The 13,672-nt window shown below is 35.9% G+C and overlaps 1 protein-coding gene, 1 non-coding gene and 1 pseudogene across 2 annotated transcripts in view; 1 reads left to right on the top strand and 2 right to left on the bottom strand.

Moving 5' to 3' along the window:
- Window positions 1–13,672, bottom strand: part of LOC125856250 (putative late blight resistance protein homolog R1A-3) — a 318,417-nt pseudogene that overhangs the window by 55,021 nt on the left and 249,724 nt on the right.
- The window catches only part of LOC125856358 (putative late blight resistance protein homolog R1A-3), a 410,366-nt gene that overhangs the window by 361,039 nt on the left and 35,655 nt on the right, over window positions 1–13,672 (top strand). The window lies entirely within an intron of this gene.
- LOC125857340 (small nucleolar RNA Z279/snoR105/snoR108) lies at window positions 10,620–10,725 on the bottom strand. Its single transcript, XR_007445659.1, has one exon. It is a non-coding gene; the product is annotated as a small nucleolar RNA Z279/snoR105/snoR108 (small nucleolar RNA).

Below are 13,672 nucleotides of genomic sequence, written 5' to 3'. Positions count from 1 at the left end.
CGTGCCTTCAGAATATGAGATAATAACTTCGGATAAAGTTGTCAAGTCTTCTAACTTTGAATTCTTAGCTTCCAATATTCTACTTGGTTGATCCATAATATTGTCCAAGTCCTTGTCTACTTCAAAGAAAGAACTTAAGGTGATGCTCACATGTTTCAGCTTTGATAGTTTCAATATTCTGGGCATTAGTACTATGGTCGATTCATGCGATCTCATGAACAGAGTTTCCAGATTCTGGAGGTTAAACCACGATAGTGGGAGAGCTTTTCCTTCAGTCTGAATCATTAGAAACCTCAAATGAAATAGTGAGCCTATTTCTTCCATTAAAGAATCTCCCAGAATAATGTTACCCAGTTGCAACACTCTAACAAGTCTCAAGTGTCTTGTGTGACAGATATACCTGGAGTATAGAAACGAACCGCTCACTTTCAAAGATATGAGATGCTTACTACCAGCTGAAGACTTATAAGAATTGAACATAACACATTTTTTGTGGAATTGGCCATCATCAGTATGAATGGTTAGACCACGGTGTATGAAATCCGAAGCATGAAATGGAGCACCTAAATTGATTAACTTGAAAAGCTTTTGCTTTTTGGCTTTTACTGAACAAAAATCGTGCACAACATCATGCACATAGCAAACTTTGATCCTAACAGAAAAAGACTTACTCTTCTTGATATGATCCACCATTATCAGGCTTCTGGAAATTAAAGCATCCAAGTAACTTTGAGTTGCTTCCTCTAAACTACTCTTGGACTGGATATCATGATCCACCATCCCTTCCGCTATCCACAACTGCATCAACTTAGAGACTGGAGTTCGTTTGCTCTTTTGAGATCTTGCGAAGTAAAGCAACAGCGGCTTCAGGTGGTATGGTAAATGGTCATAACTTAATTGCATAACCTTCATCATCTGCAAATTATTGTTCCCAGAAATAAAGGAATCCAGATTATGTTGAATCTTAAGCCACAAATCCTTTTTCTTTCCTTTCCTTCTAACAATTAATCCAGCAATCAAAACAAGAGCCAAAGGAAGACCTTGACATTTCTCAACAATTTGGTGTCCAACTTCTGACAGTTCAGCAGGGCAGCTTCCTTCATCTCCAAATACCCTTTTTTCGAATAAATCCCAACTTTTTTCAGATGTTAAAAGTTGAAGGTGGAGAGGATCACTACGGCATTTAACTTTCGAACCTACCTCACTACTTCGGCTAGTTAAGATAATTCTATTTCCTCTCTTAACCTTTGGAAAACATGCTATTAACATCTCCCCTGTTGCAATATCCCACACATCATCCAAGACGATGAGGTACCTTTTATCGAGTAGTGCTCTTCGTAGCTTTTCAGCAAGGTCATCCTCACTTTCTTTTCCTTCCGAGACAGTAACTTGCTGAAGAATCTCCCGCAACACCTTTGACTTGTTATACTTTTGGGAGACAGTGCACCAAGCACGAACGTTGAAATGACTAGCAACTAATGTATTTTTATACACTTTGTTGGCCAGAGTAGTTTTACCGACTCCTGGCATTCCGACAATCGAAATGACATCAAGCTCGGATTCGTGCTCATCAAGTAGCTGGTCAATGATCCGGGTTTCTTCTTCCTCATGACCTACTGTTACCTCAACAAAAGATGATGAGGATGACTCAATTGGCTCGTCGAAAGACCTTGCATCAAGGGGGTCATCCCCATGCTTATCCTCCAGCCGTAAACTGGTGACTTCTGTCGCGATAAGCTTGATCTTATTAGTGACACTCGGAAGTGAGAAGATGAGATGCAAGAGAGCATTATCTCTAACAAGAATAGAATTAATGACATGTTCTGCTTCATATGCCACCTCTAAAGCACGCACCCAACAATCTTTAACTACTCCACTAGTGTCATCCAATGTTTGCCTGACTTTCCCAAAAGATGATCTTAGGAACTCGAGGCTTTCTTTCACCATCCCAATTTCTTTCTTTATCAGAGCAACTGAATAGACATTGGAAATGAACAAATCATTTAAATGTCTGAGTAGGAGATTCATGAAGAGGAAACCATCATCCATAGGAAAGCAAAGTTGAGATGACTCTGGAGCTTTCAAAAAAATCTGTCTGATATCTCCCTTCATTCGTTCAATTTCTTGCAACAAGTCTGGAGCTGAAAAGTCCGCTTCGTTGATATTATTCTCAGAGGTCTCCTCCAACAGCTTGCTCACCAGAATGGATATCTTCCTTGTAAGTAGTCCAACATGTGCCAACAAATCGTTCAATTTGTCACGATGGATAAAGCGCTTTGGTATATCAGTGAGAAAGATCAATAGAAAATCCATCATGACATTAATACTTTGAGTTGAAGCGTAATTGACAGCTAGTGCACCTTCCATGCGTCCTTGGAGAAGAATGAGATAATTTTGAAGAATCCTTGGAGACGCTTTTTGGATTTGCTTAACATACCCTTCTAGTTCTGCTGACCTTGATTCTTTCATGAGCTTCGAAGTACAAATGTATAGAACCTCCAGCTCAAGAGGGATTATTTCGATGAGTAGAGAAGTGATCTTGGAAGAGCAATGGGAGACATCATAGTTCTCGTAATAGTAATCATATGGTTTATACTTTCCAGTCCAAAGATCAAAACAGAATTGTGCTACGCTATGAACTGTCAATTGGAACTGAGGATAGAGATATTCAGTACTTGTTTTGTTGGCCGCGAGAATAGGATAGAAATCTCTCAGATGTCCGCATACTTGCCGAAGAATATTGTATTCATTCATCAGGGGGAGAAGAAAATTAGAACAATACTTTGGTAGATCATGGAGGTGTTTGAAGAGGCTGTCTCTGTATTCAAACATTTTCTCCTCTGTCGTTGTGGCTACATAATCACTCTCCAAACTCAAATAACTGTTCATCTCTTTCAGCAGCAGAGGGACGAGAGCTTCCATGTCGTATTTCGCTAGGATTAATATTACATCTACATCTACATCTTCATCATAGAAAAGTGACCAAGTAAGTTCATCGAACTTGTCTATATTCATGGACATCTTCTCATAAAAGTCATCCAAACTCGAATTCCCAAACAGGACAAATGTTCTTAGGAATCTCAGATCTATTCTTAGCTTTTCTAAGTCATCCAATTTTGAAGCATTGAATTCATTCTTTATTTTCTTCAAGCCATTCAAGAAATCATCAATAAGATTCCTGATTCTTCTTCTTTCTTCCTCAAATGGCAGCTGCTAAATTTTTAAAAAAAAAAAAAACAAACAAACATCACTTACCTGTATGATAACATTTTATTATTGTTGTTACAAAACACACATTCAAAAGAGACAAGAATTAAACATTACTCCTCCATCTTAATTTCTAATTTATGTGACACTATATAACTGAGCACGAAATTTAAAAAACGAAGAATTACTTTTGAAACTTGTAATCTAAAACAAGTTATAACTATTTATGTGACTATAAATGGCTCAAAAACAAAAACGGAAAGAGGGCACATCTTAGTATTTGCCAATTCGCATAACTTTTTTTGGCCTAAATGAGAATCTTCAGGGAAAAAAACACTTTTACATAATCACCACTAATTTATATCCTAGACACAAAAATTATCACAAAAAGTACTTCTTTACCAGTAACTAAAAGAAAAAAATTTCCACTAGAGCTTATTAATTGGAAAAAACAACTTTTACTACTCTAATGTGTGCGCGAGCTCTCTGCCTCGTAAGCTACATTCATCCATTCCCACTGGCCTGAATCTTCTTGATGAATGAGGAGACATAGCTCTTGTTCGGATGATGGCGCAAAAGCAAAGGGTAGAAAGATACTTCAACAGTAAGATTAACATGTGTCATTTTAAAATCAGGGACTATCTATTAAATCCAGCTGAAGAATGGATAATACAGCTGGATATTAGCTGTCAAATAGTTAGTTGTAACTAACTCAGCTCACACTGTTAGGAGCTGATTTGTTAGTAGTTTGTTAGACAAGTGGTTAGCTACAGCAACTGCTATATTGGAGTGTATAAGTAGCCCTTGAGTGTGGCTTCAATCATTAATGAAACTACTTCTTCTTCCTCTCTAGTCTATTTCCAGCAAATCATTCAATGTAAGCTTAGCAAACTACTTCTTCTTCCTCTCTAGTCTATTTCCAGTAAATCATTCAATGTAAGCTTAGCTAGATCAAGTTAGTTTTAGCTCCATAGATAGATTTTTAACATGGTATCAGAGCAGCGATCATGAAGGATTGATCCGCGAAGAAGAAATACAGAAATTGGTGCAGTGAAGCTCTAAGAGAAGCTTCTGAAACAAGCATCAATGGCAGTAAACGAAGTAACAGCCCTAAATCACAATCATCCACTCCATCTCCAGACATCTGATACACCTATCTGATACACCTGGAGTTGTTCTCATTCCAATCAAATTGACAGGACCAGAAAACTATGCCCTATTGAGTCGATCAATGAAGTTAGCTCTCAGAGGAAAAGGAAAACTTGGATTTGTTACTGGATCGTGTGCAAAAGGAGATTACAAAGGAGCATTAGAAGAACAGTGGAAAAAATGCAATGCAATAGTGGTGTCGTGGATTGCAAGCACTGTAACAAGTGATTTGTTGCCAGGAATTATGTATGCTTCGAATGCAAAGGGAGTTTGGGCAGACTTTGAAGAAAGGTTTGATAGATCAGATCTCACTAGAACTTACCATTGTGGTCTGAAATTGCCACTTTGAAACAAAGTACGGACGCTGTTACTTCATATTACTCGAAATTGAAGGATTTGTGGTCTGAGTTGGATGTGATGATTCCATCACCTGGATGTCATTGTGCAAGTTCATCCTCCTATGTGGAGCATCTGAGGTCCCAAAGGTTACTTCAATTCCTGATGGGATTGAATGAAAGCTTTGGGAACATTAGAAGTAATATCTTAGCTAGAAAACCTGTAGTAACTGTCAATGAGGCATATGCCGTAGCAGCACAAGAGGAAAGTCAAAGAGCACTGGAAGTTGTAGACAAAACCAGAGAGGCTTTAACACTTCTAGCAGGGAAAACTCAAGGATACAGACCAAAGCCAAAGAAGTTTGTACCTCCTGGAACAATCTGTGATCATTGTGGATTCAAAGGTCATTTCAAAGGTGATTGCTATAGGCTAGTTGGATATCCACCAGATTTCAAGAGTAAGAGGAAGGGTGCTGATGATTTTAAGCATGACTTCAAGCCTGCAAATGCACATCTCACAAAGAACACTGATGACTTCACTAATGGTGGAAGGTACACAGAAAGTCACATGTCAACACACATGTCACCAACTCAATATCAGGATCTGGTTAACAAGATGGACAAAGCAGGAACATCAGATTGTGCTGCTAACATGTCAGGTATCACCTCCTTATTGTCCAAAGCAAGTAAAATTATGAATGGATAGTTGATAGTGGAGCTACACATCATATTACACCTAATGAGCACTTATTAACTACTATTAGAAGAATAAGAGATAGTGAATCTAATGGAGTACAAGTGCCAACAGGCAATAGATGTGATATCAAAGGTATACGAACCACAACTATTTTAGAAGGTCATGAACTTAAGAATGTCCTGTATGTACCATACTTCAAGTTCAGTTTGCTATCAGTCACCAAACTAACCACAGAACTCTCTTGTTCAGTCTCCTTTTTCCCTGATTTCTGTGTGTTTCAGGGACCCTTCAATGGCAAGGTATTGGGGATTGGCAGGGAGAAGGAAGGTCTGTACATACTAAAGGAATCAATAAAGTCCACAATAAATGCAGTAGTTGCTGAGAATGACAATGCAGATGCAAAGCTATGGCACTTAAGACTAGGACATGCATCAACTGGAGCAATGCAGCATATTCAGTCCTCAAAGCACCTTACAGACAAGGATGTGCAACATAACTGTGAGACATGTCCTCTAGCAAAGCAATGTAGATTGAAATTTCCTGTTAGAAACAGTAAGGGACTTAGAGCTTTTGAGTTGATTCATGTTGATGTTTGGGGACCTTATAGCAGACCTACTCATGATAGAGAGAACTACTTTGTTACTATAGTAGATGATCATAGTAGGTACACATGGATATGTCTGATTCATTCTAAAAGTGAGGTCATTGTAGTATTGAAAGATTTCATTGCATTAATAAGAAATCAGTTTGACTTGTCTGTGAAAACTCTGAGATCTGATAATGGTTCAGAATTTTTAACTCTTCAGTCATTGATTTACTTGCATCTCATGGGATTGTACAAAGTAGTTGTGTTTACACTCCTCAACAAAATGGGACAGTGGAAAGAAAACACAGACACATCCTAGAAGTGGCTAGGGCATTGAGGTTTCAGAGTTCACTACCTATTCATTTTTGGGGAGAATGTGTTAGAACTGCTGTATATTTGATCCATAAGCTGCCTACTAGTGTACTTGGAGGAAAGACACCTTATGAGATGCTGTATCACAAGACACCTAGCCTTGATCATTTGAGAGTGTTTGGTTGCCTGTGCTATGCAAGCAGATTACCAAAGGGGGAAAAATTTGCACCTAGAGCTAGAAAAGCAGTGTTTCTAGGATATTCAGAGACTCAGAAAGGATACAGATTATATGACATGGCTGAGAAAGCCTTCTTTGTGAGTAGAGATGTAACATTCAGAGAATATATATTTCCTTATCATGAAGGAAACTCAGATGTTGAACCTGATATGTTTGAGTTAGTCACTCCAGTGAATCCAGCTCCTCCAACCAGTTGTGACTTGCCTATTGTGTTAGAACAACAGATAGCAGAAATGACTAATGATGAAGGAGTGTCTCTAGTGCTAGAACAATCAAATGCACTGTTGATCATAATCCAAACATCATAGAGGCTCCTGATGGCTTAGCACCTGATGCTGTTGTTACTGAACCACACTTAGAAGGAAATTCAGATGAAGGGACAGAAGAAACCTCACCAATAATGGAGGAAGTCACACTACCAATGGATGTTCAGTTAGAGGACCACACTAATCACAGGCCCTCAAGGACTACTAGGCAACCTATTTGGCTTAGTGATTATGTAACTACTTCTAAATCATCTAAGCCATCTGCTAGTTGCTCATATCCTATTTTAGATTATATTCACTACTCTCATCTGTCATCCCCTTACCAAGCTTACTTAGGTGCTTTTTCTTCCCTAGTAGAACCCAAGTCCTTCAAAGAGGATTCCCAAGATGAGAGACGGGTTGCAGCTATGACTGATGAAATAGGAGCTTTAGAAAGTAATCGTACTTGGGAGGTAGTTGATTTGGCCCCCGAAAACAAGCTATTGGTTCCAAATGGATTTTTAAGATTAAATATAAGGCAGATGGGACTGTAGATAAATACAAAGCAAGGTTGGTGGCCAAGGGTTATAATCACAAAGAAGGATTAGACTATCTTTTTAGTACAAGTCTGACTTAAAAATACAGTTATTGAGCTTCCCCTGCCTACGAGATGAGACATTCTCTCATGTTGCAAAGATGGTGACAGTAAGAACAATCATCAGCATTGCAGCCTCAAAAGACTGGCCCTTGTTGCTGATGGATGTTAATAATGCCTTCCTACAAGGTGATTTATATGAAGATGTCTCTATGACTCTGCCTCAGGGATTCCACAAGCAGGGGGAAACTAGAGTGTGTAAGCTTGTGAAGTCTTTGTGTGGTTTGAAACAGGCTTCTAGACAATGGAATATCAAATTGTCTACAGCCTTAATGGAAGCTGGATATGATCAGAGTTCACATGATCATTCTTTGTTTACCAAGCAGTGTGGGACTGATATAGTAGTGGTCTTGGTTTATGTTGATGACTTATTAATCACAGGAAGCAGCCAACAGATGATTGATGAGGCTCAAAAGACTTTGCATAGCAAGTTCAAGGTGAAAGACTTAGGACAGCTCAGATACTTTCTAGGGATTGAGGTATTAAGATCAGAAAAGGGGATATTACTCAACCAAAGGAAGCACACATCGGAGTTGCTCTCCACAGTAGGGCTAAGTGGAGCCAAACCAGCTTTTACTCCTATGGAGATGAACATGAAGCTTACTACAGTGGAGTATGATTCAGTGGTTGGTAATAACAATGATCCTATCCTAGATGACATTCATAGCTATCAACAGTTGGTTGGGAAGCTGATTTACTTGACAATCACCAGGCCTGACATATGTTTTGCTGTTCAAGTCCTTAGTCAGTTTATGCAACACCCCAAAAGATCACATTGGGATGCAGCATTAAGAGTCCTCAGATATTTGAAGAAAGCACCAGGGCAAGGGGTATTATTGAAGAAAGGTTCAGTTGCAAATCTAACAGCCTATTGTGACTCAGATTGGGCAGGTTGCCCCAACACCAGAAGATCAGTTACAGGTTATGTGATTCAGCTTGGTGAATTCCTGATCTCATGGAAGTCCAAAAAACAGCACACAGTGAGTAGGAGTTCAGTGGAGGCTGAGTATAGAAGCATGACAGGAGCAGTGGCAGAGATCATTTGGTTGGTTGGATTGCTTAAAGATCTCAGGGTGGACATCACTACACCAGTCAGACTTTGTTGTGACAGCAAAGCAGCTATGCAAATTGCTTCCAATCCAATTTTTCATGAGAGAACCAAACATATAGAGATAGACTGCCATTTTGTGAGGGAGAAGCTCAAGGATGGTCTGATCAAGACAGAGTATGTTGGGACAAAATCACAACTAGCAGACTTGTTGACAAAAGGATTGGGGATAGCACAGCATCAGTTTCTTCTTTCCAAGCTAGGAGTTCTTGACATTTTCCATCCTAGCTTGAGGGGGAGTATTAAATCCAGCTGAAGAATGGATAATACAGCTGGATATTAGCTGTCAAATAGTTAGTTGTAACTAACTCAGCTCACACTGTTAGGAGTTGATTTGTTAGTAGTTTGTTAGACAAGTGGTTAGCTACAACAACTGCTATATTGGAGTGTATAAATAGCCCTTGAGTGTGGCTTCAATCATTAATGAAACTGCTTCTTCTTCCTCTCTAGTCTATTTCCAGTAAATCAGTCAATGTAAGCTTAGCTAGATCAAGTTAGTTTTAGCTCCATAGATAGATTTTAACACTATCTCCTTAGAAAAATAATAACCGTCAATAGAGCTCATTACCGGGGAATTGGGAAGGACCTTATAAAGTCATCGACATAGTAGGAAAATGCGCTTACCAGCTCAAAGATGAAGTCAACAATTGGAACGTCAATCACCTAAAACGATACTNTTTAGCTCCATAGATAGATTTTAACACTATCTCCTTAGAAAAATAATAACCGGCAATAGAGCTCAGTACCGGGGAATTGGGAAGGACCTTATAAAGTCATCGACATAGTAGGAAAATGCGCTTACCAGCTCAAAGATGAAGTCAACAATTGGAACGTCAATCACCTAAAACGATACTATTGTTGAAAAAGCTTCGCCTTTAGAGTTATGTTATTTTCTAACTCATGATCACAAGAACAATACATCCGCCGTTGGAACCGTCATTAGGGTCGGATAGTTCAATCAACTATAAGACCAGGAAACTAAGAATACATAGTGTACTATTTTCCTTGGCGGATGTTTTTATCCCGATTGAGTGTTTCCTGACAAGGTTTTTAATGAGACCATAAATATAAAGAGTATTACCATGAATACTCACTGAGACTTCGGGGCAAGTGATTTAGTAAGAAGACTCCAGCGCCCGAATCTTCATCCTTAGAGTCCCGACTTTATCGTATTTCTTTTCAGAGAAGCCATGTGAAGTGAAGTGAGAAGCCCCGCCTATTTGACCTGTTGTGACCTTGGCCACAGTACCTCAAATATTTGTAACTATAGCTCCAGATGAAGGGTCATCTCAGAAGCAGACTTAAAGTCTTCCACTACCTTATCAAACTCCAGATGAAGGGTCATCTTCACTTGTAAAACACAAACTCCATTATCAAACTCTAAGAATACAAAAAGGATTCACAAACTTCTTAGTTCTTACTATTGTTTGCTCTATATCTAACTATTATTTTTACTTAACATAGTCTATACACATAGTTAGATGTTACAACTTACCATTTTCCACTTCTAAACGGGTTTTAATTGGGTACCCTTTTGATTGTTAACCTTTTTAGCTTCTGTTATCTAACACATTCATTCACAACGTACATTTCTTGTACATAGTCTCTCCCTTTGTAAATTGGACAGAAAATGTTAATCTATTGCACTTTTGTGTTTCATCATCTTAGAATCCTTATATTTTTTTTTTAATTTATTGGTCATTCTTTGTTTAACTTTTTTCATTTTGTATGATATAATGACAAGTATATTTTATTACTTTTCGCATAAATTGGTTTGATATTATAAATGTTTTCTCTTTAGCTTCATTCGCTATTTCAAATCTTTATAAATTTTATTCTCATATTTCTTATAAGTTAGTGATTCTGATAAATTAATAGATAATGTAATGTTGGATACAAATTCTTATTGTACTGCCCAATTATTTGTGTATATATATTGTAATCATTAGTTTGTTATTATCTGTTCAAGTATGTTATTTAACCCTTAGACATAAATAAGAAAGTAACAATTTTAATATAGCATATGGTAAATTAGATGTTCCATGAATTTGTCACTAATTATTGAATGCTGTTGTTTTTCTTTTTTAGAGATCAGATTGGTAAAAGTGAGGGCGCCCAAATTGTCGTAACTAGGCTGAGCCTGAACGCCCTTCTCGCATATTAATTGCGAGTATTAACCACTCATCACATCACATTAAAACTTGCCTGAAGGATCATTGATTATTGCATGTTATTTGAGATTTCAGCCTAAGTAATTTTTTTTAAAAAAATCTTATAAGTAATAGGGGTCAAACTTCCAAAACTAGTTGTTACAAAAATATGTAAAACTAATAAATGCTAGAAAATAACCAACTTAATTACTACTCCCTCCATTCCATATTAGATGAGCACTTCCAACTTTACACGGTGATTAAGAAATCATTAATGTAGTGGAAGACTTTACCATTTTACCCTTTGTTTATATCAATGCACATTAAAATAAGTTACAAAAAATACATATACAATATAGGAATGGTTAGTATTGGGAGTTGTTCACTAATTTAAAAGGTCAAATTAATTGTAAGGGTAAAATGAGAAAAAATTAATTAATTCTATCCTAAATTAGTAAGTGCTCAACTAATATGAGACAAACATTCTTAGTAAGATGTCCATCTGATATGGGACGGAGGGAGTACTAATTTGGAACATGTAAAAGTATTGATAGACATACCGATGACTTTTCTCCTTTTCCCTTTCCTTTTTCCATTTAATCTCTAACCTCGAACCAGCCTTCAATTTGTACAGATCGAATTGATTTTTCAACTATCACCTGTACATTTAATAAGGATAAAATTAGTAACACAGAAAAGGAACGGCAAGAAGCAAGAGTTAATAATGTTAACTGTTAAATTTTGTAGGTTTTGAATTCTAAAAATACCTACTAATTTACGATTTTGAATAAATACAAGATTTTAGTGAAAGCTAAAACTTTCTCGCTCTACCGCTAATCTACGAGCTCCTAAATTTATCTTAACATGTCAAAATATCTTACATTGATCAGACTTGATAGGTTACTCAAAGCGACACACAAGTACGTATACTAATAAATTTTCAAAAATTTGGACACAAGTACGTACACTTATAAATTTTCAAGAATTTGGACCCATAATATGTACTAGAGAGACGAGATCTAAATTTACACAAACCATGGGTGTGTTCAGTATGAAAGGATATTATTTTCTGAAATTATTTTTTTTACAAAAATATTTTTTTAAGCTAATAAGTGGGTTTGTTACCTTTTTTTTTTTTTTTTTTTTTTTTTTTGTGTTCGATATATTTTCTAAGTTTGAGTTATCAAGTCAGCAAAAATGATGGAAGCGCTTAGCTGGGAGGGGTGAAGAAAGATGCTTAATTATGAGAATATCCAACATATACATTGTATAATTATCAAGTCACAAATATAAACCATTTTTCTAGCTAGTTCTTATTACGTATTTCAAATCAAATGAATCACAAAAATACATGTAAAATGAAATAGAAAAAGAAAACTAGAAAAGTATTATTACCTTTTTCTTTACTTCCAAGCTAATCTCTATTCCGCTCAACGCTGTTGGAACCTTTAAAATTAACAAGGAAATGAAATGAGATATCTGCTCAAATGTTTCTGAGAGAGCTCACAATAAAACTTAATTGCTAACTAAGCCTTAGCTTAATATATGGCCATATAACAAGATAAAATGACAAAAATGATCCCTTATCTTGGCTAGTAGGTTCAAAATAGTCCCTTAAGTATTATCTGAGCAATTTTGGCCCTTTTAAGTTTGTCAAAAGTGATCTCCATTGACGGAACCAACGACAAACAGGTTAGTGATGGATAAATATATTCTATAGCTAAACACCAAAAAAATTCGCTAATCTTATTTATCGATGAATTATAAAAAATATTTGTTAGCTATGAGAAATTTAGTGATGAAGTTCGTACCCAATTTCATTTTGTTTTTGAGATCAAATATTCTCCAAACTCTAACGTCAAATTGAATTGGAACTGTGAAAATAAAAATATTTAATAAGAACTCACATTTGAATGTATATGTTTTGTAGTTTATGTTACTTTTTGGTCTATTTCAAGTGTCTAGTGCAGTTTTTTAAGGTGTAATTTCTATTATTTTTTTGTCTATATTTTTTTTGCTTTGTCTATATTTTGTGCTTAGTATAGTTTATTATGTTGCGGTTTCTGAATTTTTTATGGTGTTTCTAGTTTTAAAAAAAAAGATGCGCCACAATCCTCGTTAAAATTAACTATTAGAGTTTGGTAAATACTTATTTGATAGAGACCAATATTATTCAGTCGATATTTAAGAGATTAAACCTACTACAGAAGATAAGAGATCATCTTTTTATTTTCCCTACAACATACAGAGGAGAGGAGTATGACGAATAATATGACAGATATTATCAAGGAAATGAAATTTCTTGAATAGAAGAAAATTATCTTTTTCATCTCTTATTTGTGAAAAATGAGAATAGCTTATGTATTAAAATGAATATATCCTATAAAAAGGACATGAATTTTTTTTTAAAAAAAATGTAAGAGTGCAGAATCAATTCCTCCGATACAATCGGCTAATTTATCAATATATATTAAAGACGAATTAGGTTAAGATTCCACTAATTTTATCATTTAAATACCAAATAATCAAAAAAATTAATGGTAAAGTTAAATTAACAGTTGAATTATTTTATGAATTATACATCGACTTATACAACCATTTAATATGGATATCTTCAGTTGACTATTGATTATTTTGGCTTATCATATTTTATGAAGACTAATGGAATTGAGGTCTCGTTTTATAATTTTAAACACCAAGTCACCATCAAAATATATTTTAAATTATTTCGACAGTTGGATGCAGTTCATAGTTGTATTATATATATTTTTCTTTTATCCTTAATCTTTCTTGCATTGTTTTGGACAAAAATACAATTAAATAACAACAACAACAACAACCACAACCTACCTCTGGAGGTCATTTTTTAAATAACTAAACAAATAAAATTCAAAAAACCAATCTCTGTAGGTCTTATTTTAATAATTCCTATTGTGTAAAAAATATCGACCCCGGAGATCAATTTTTAATTTTTTTTTTGTGAAAAATGA

The sequence above is a fragment of the Solanum stenotomum genome, chromosome 2 (assembly GCF_019186545.1).
Source record: "Solanum stenotomum isolate F172 chromosome 2, ASM1918654v1, whole genome shotgun sequence".
Lineage (NCBI taxonomy): Eukaryota > Viridiplantae > Streptophyta > Magnoliopsida > Solanales > Solanaceae > Solanum > Solanum stenotomum.
Note: the sequence above shows the minus strand (reverse complement) of the source record. Positions and strands in the feature narration are given on the sequence as shown.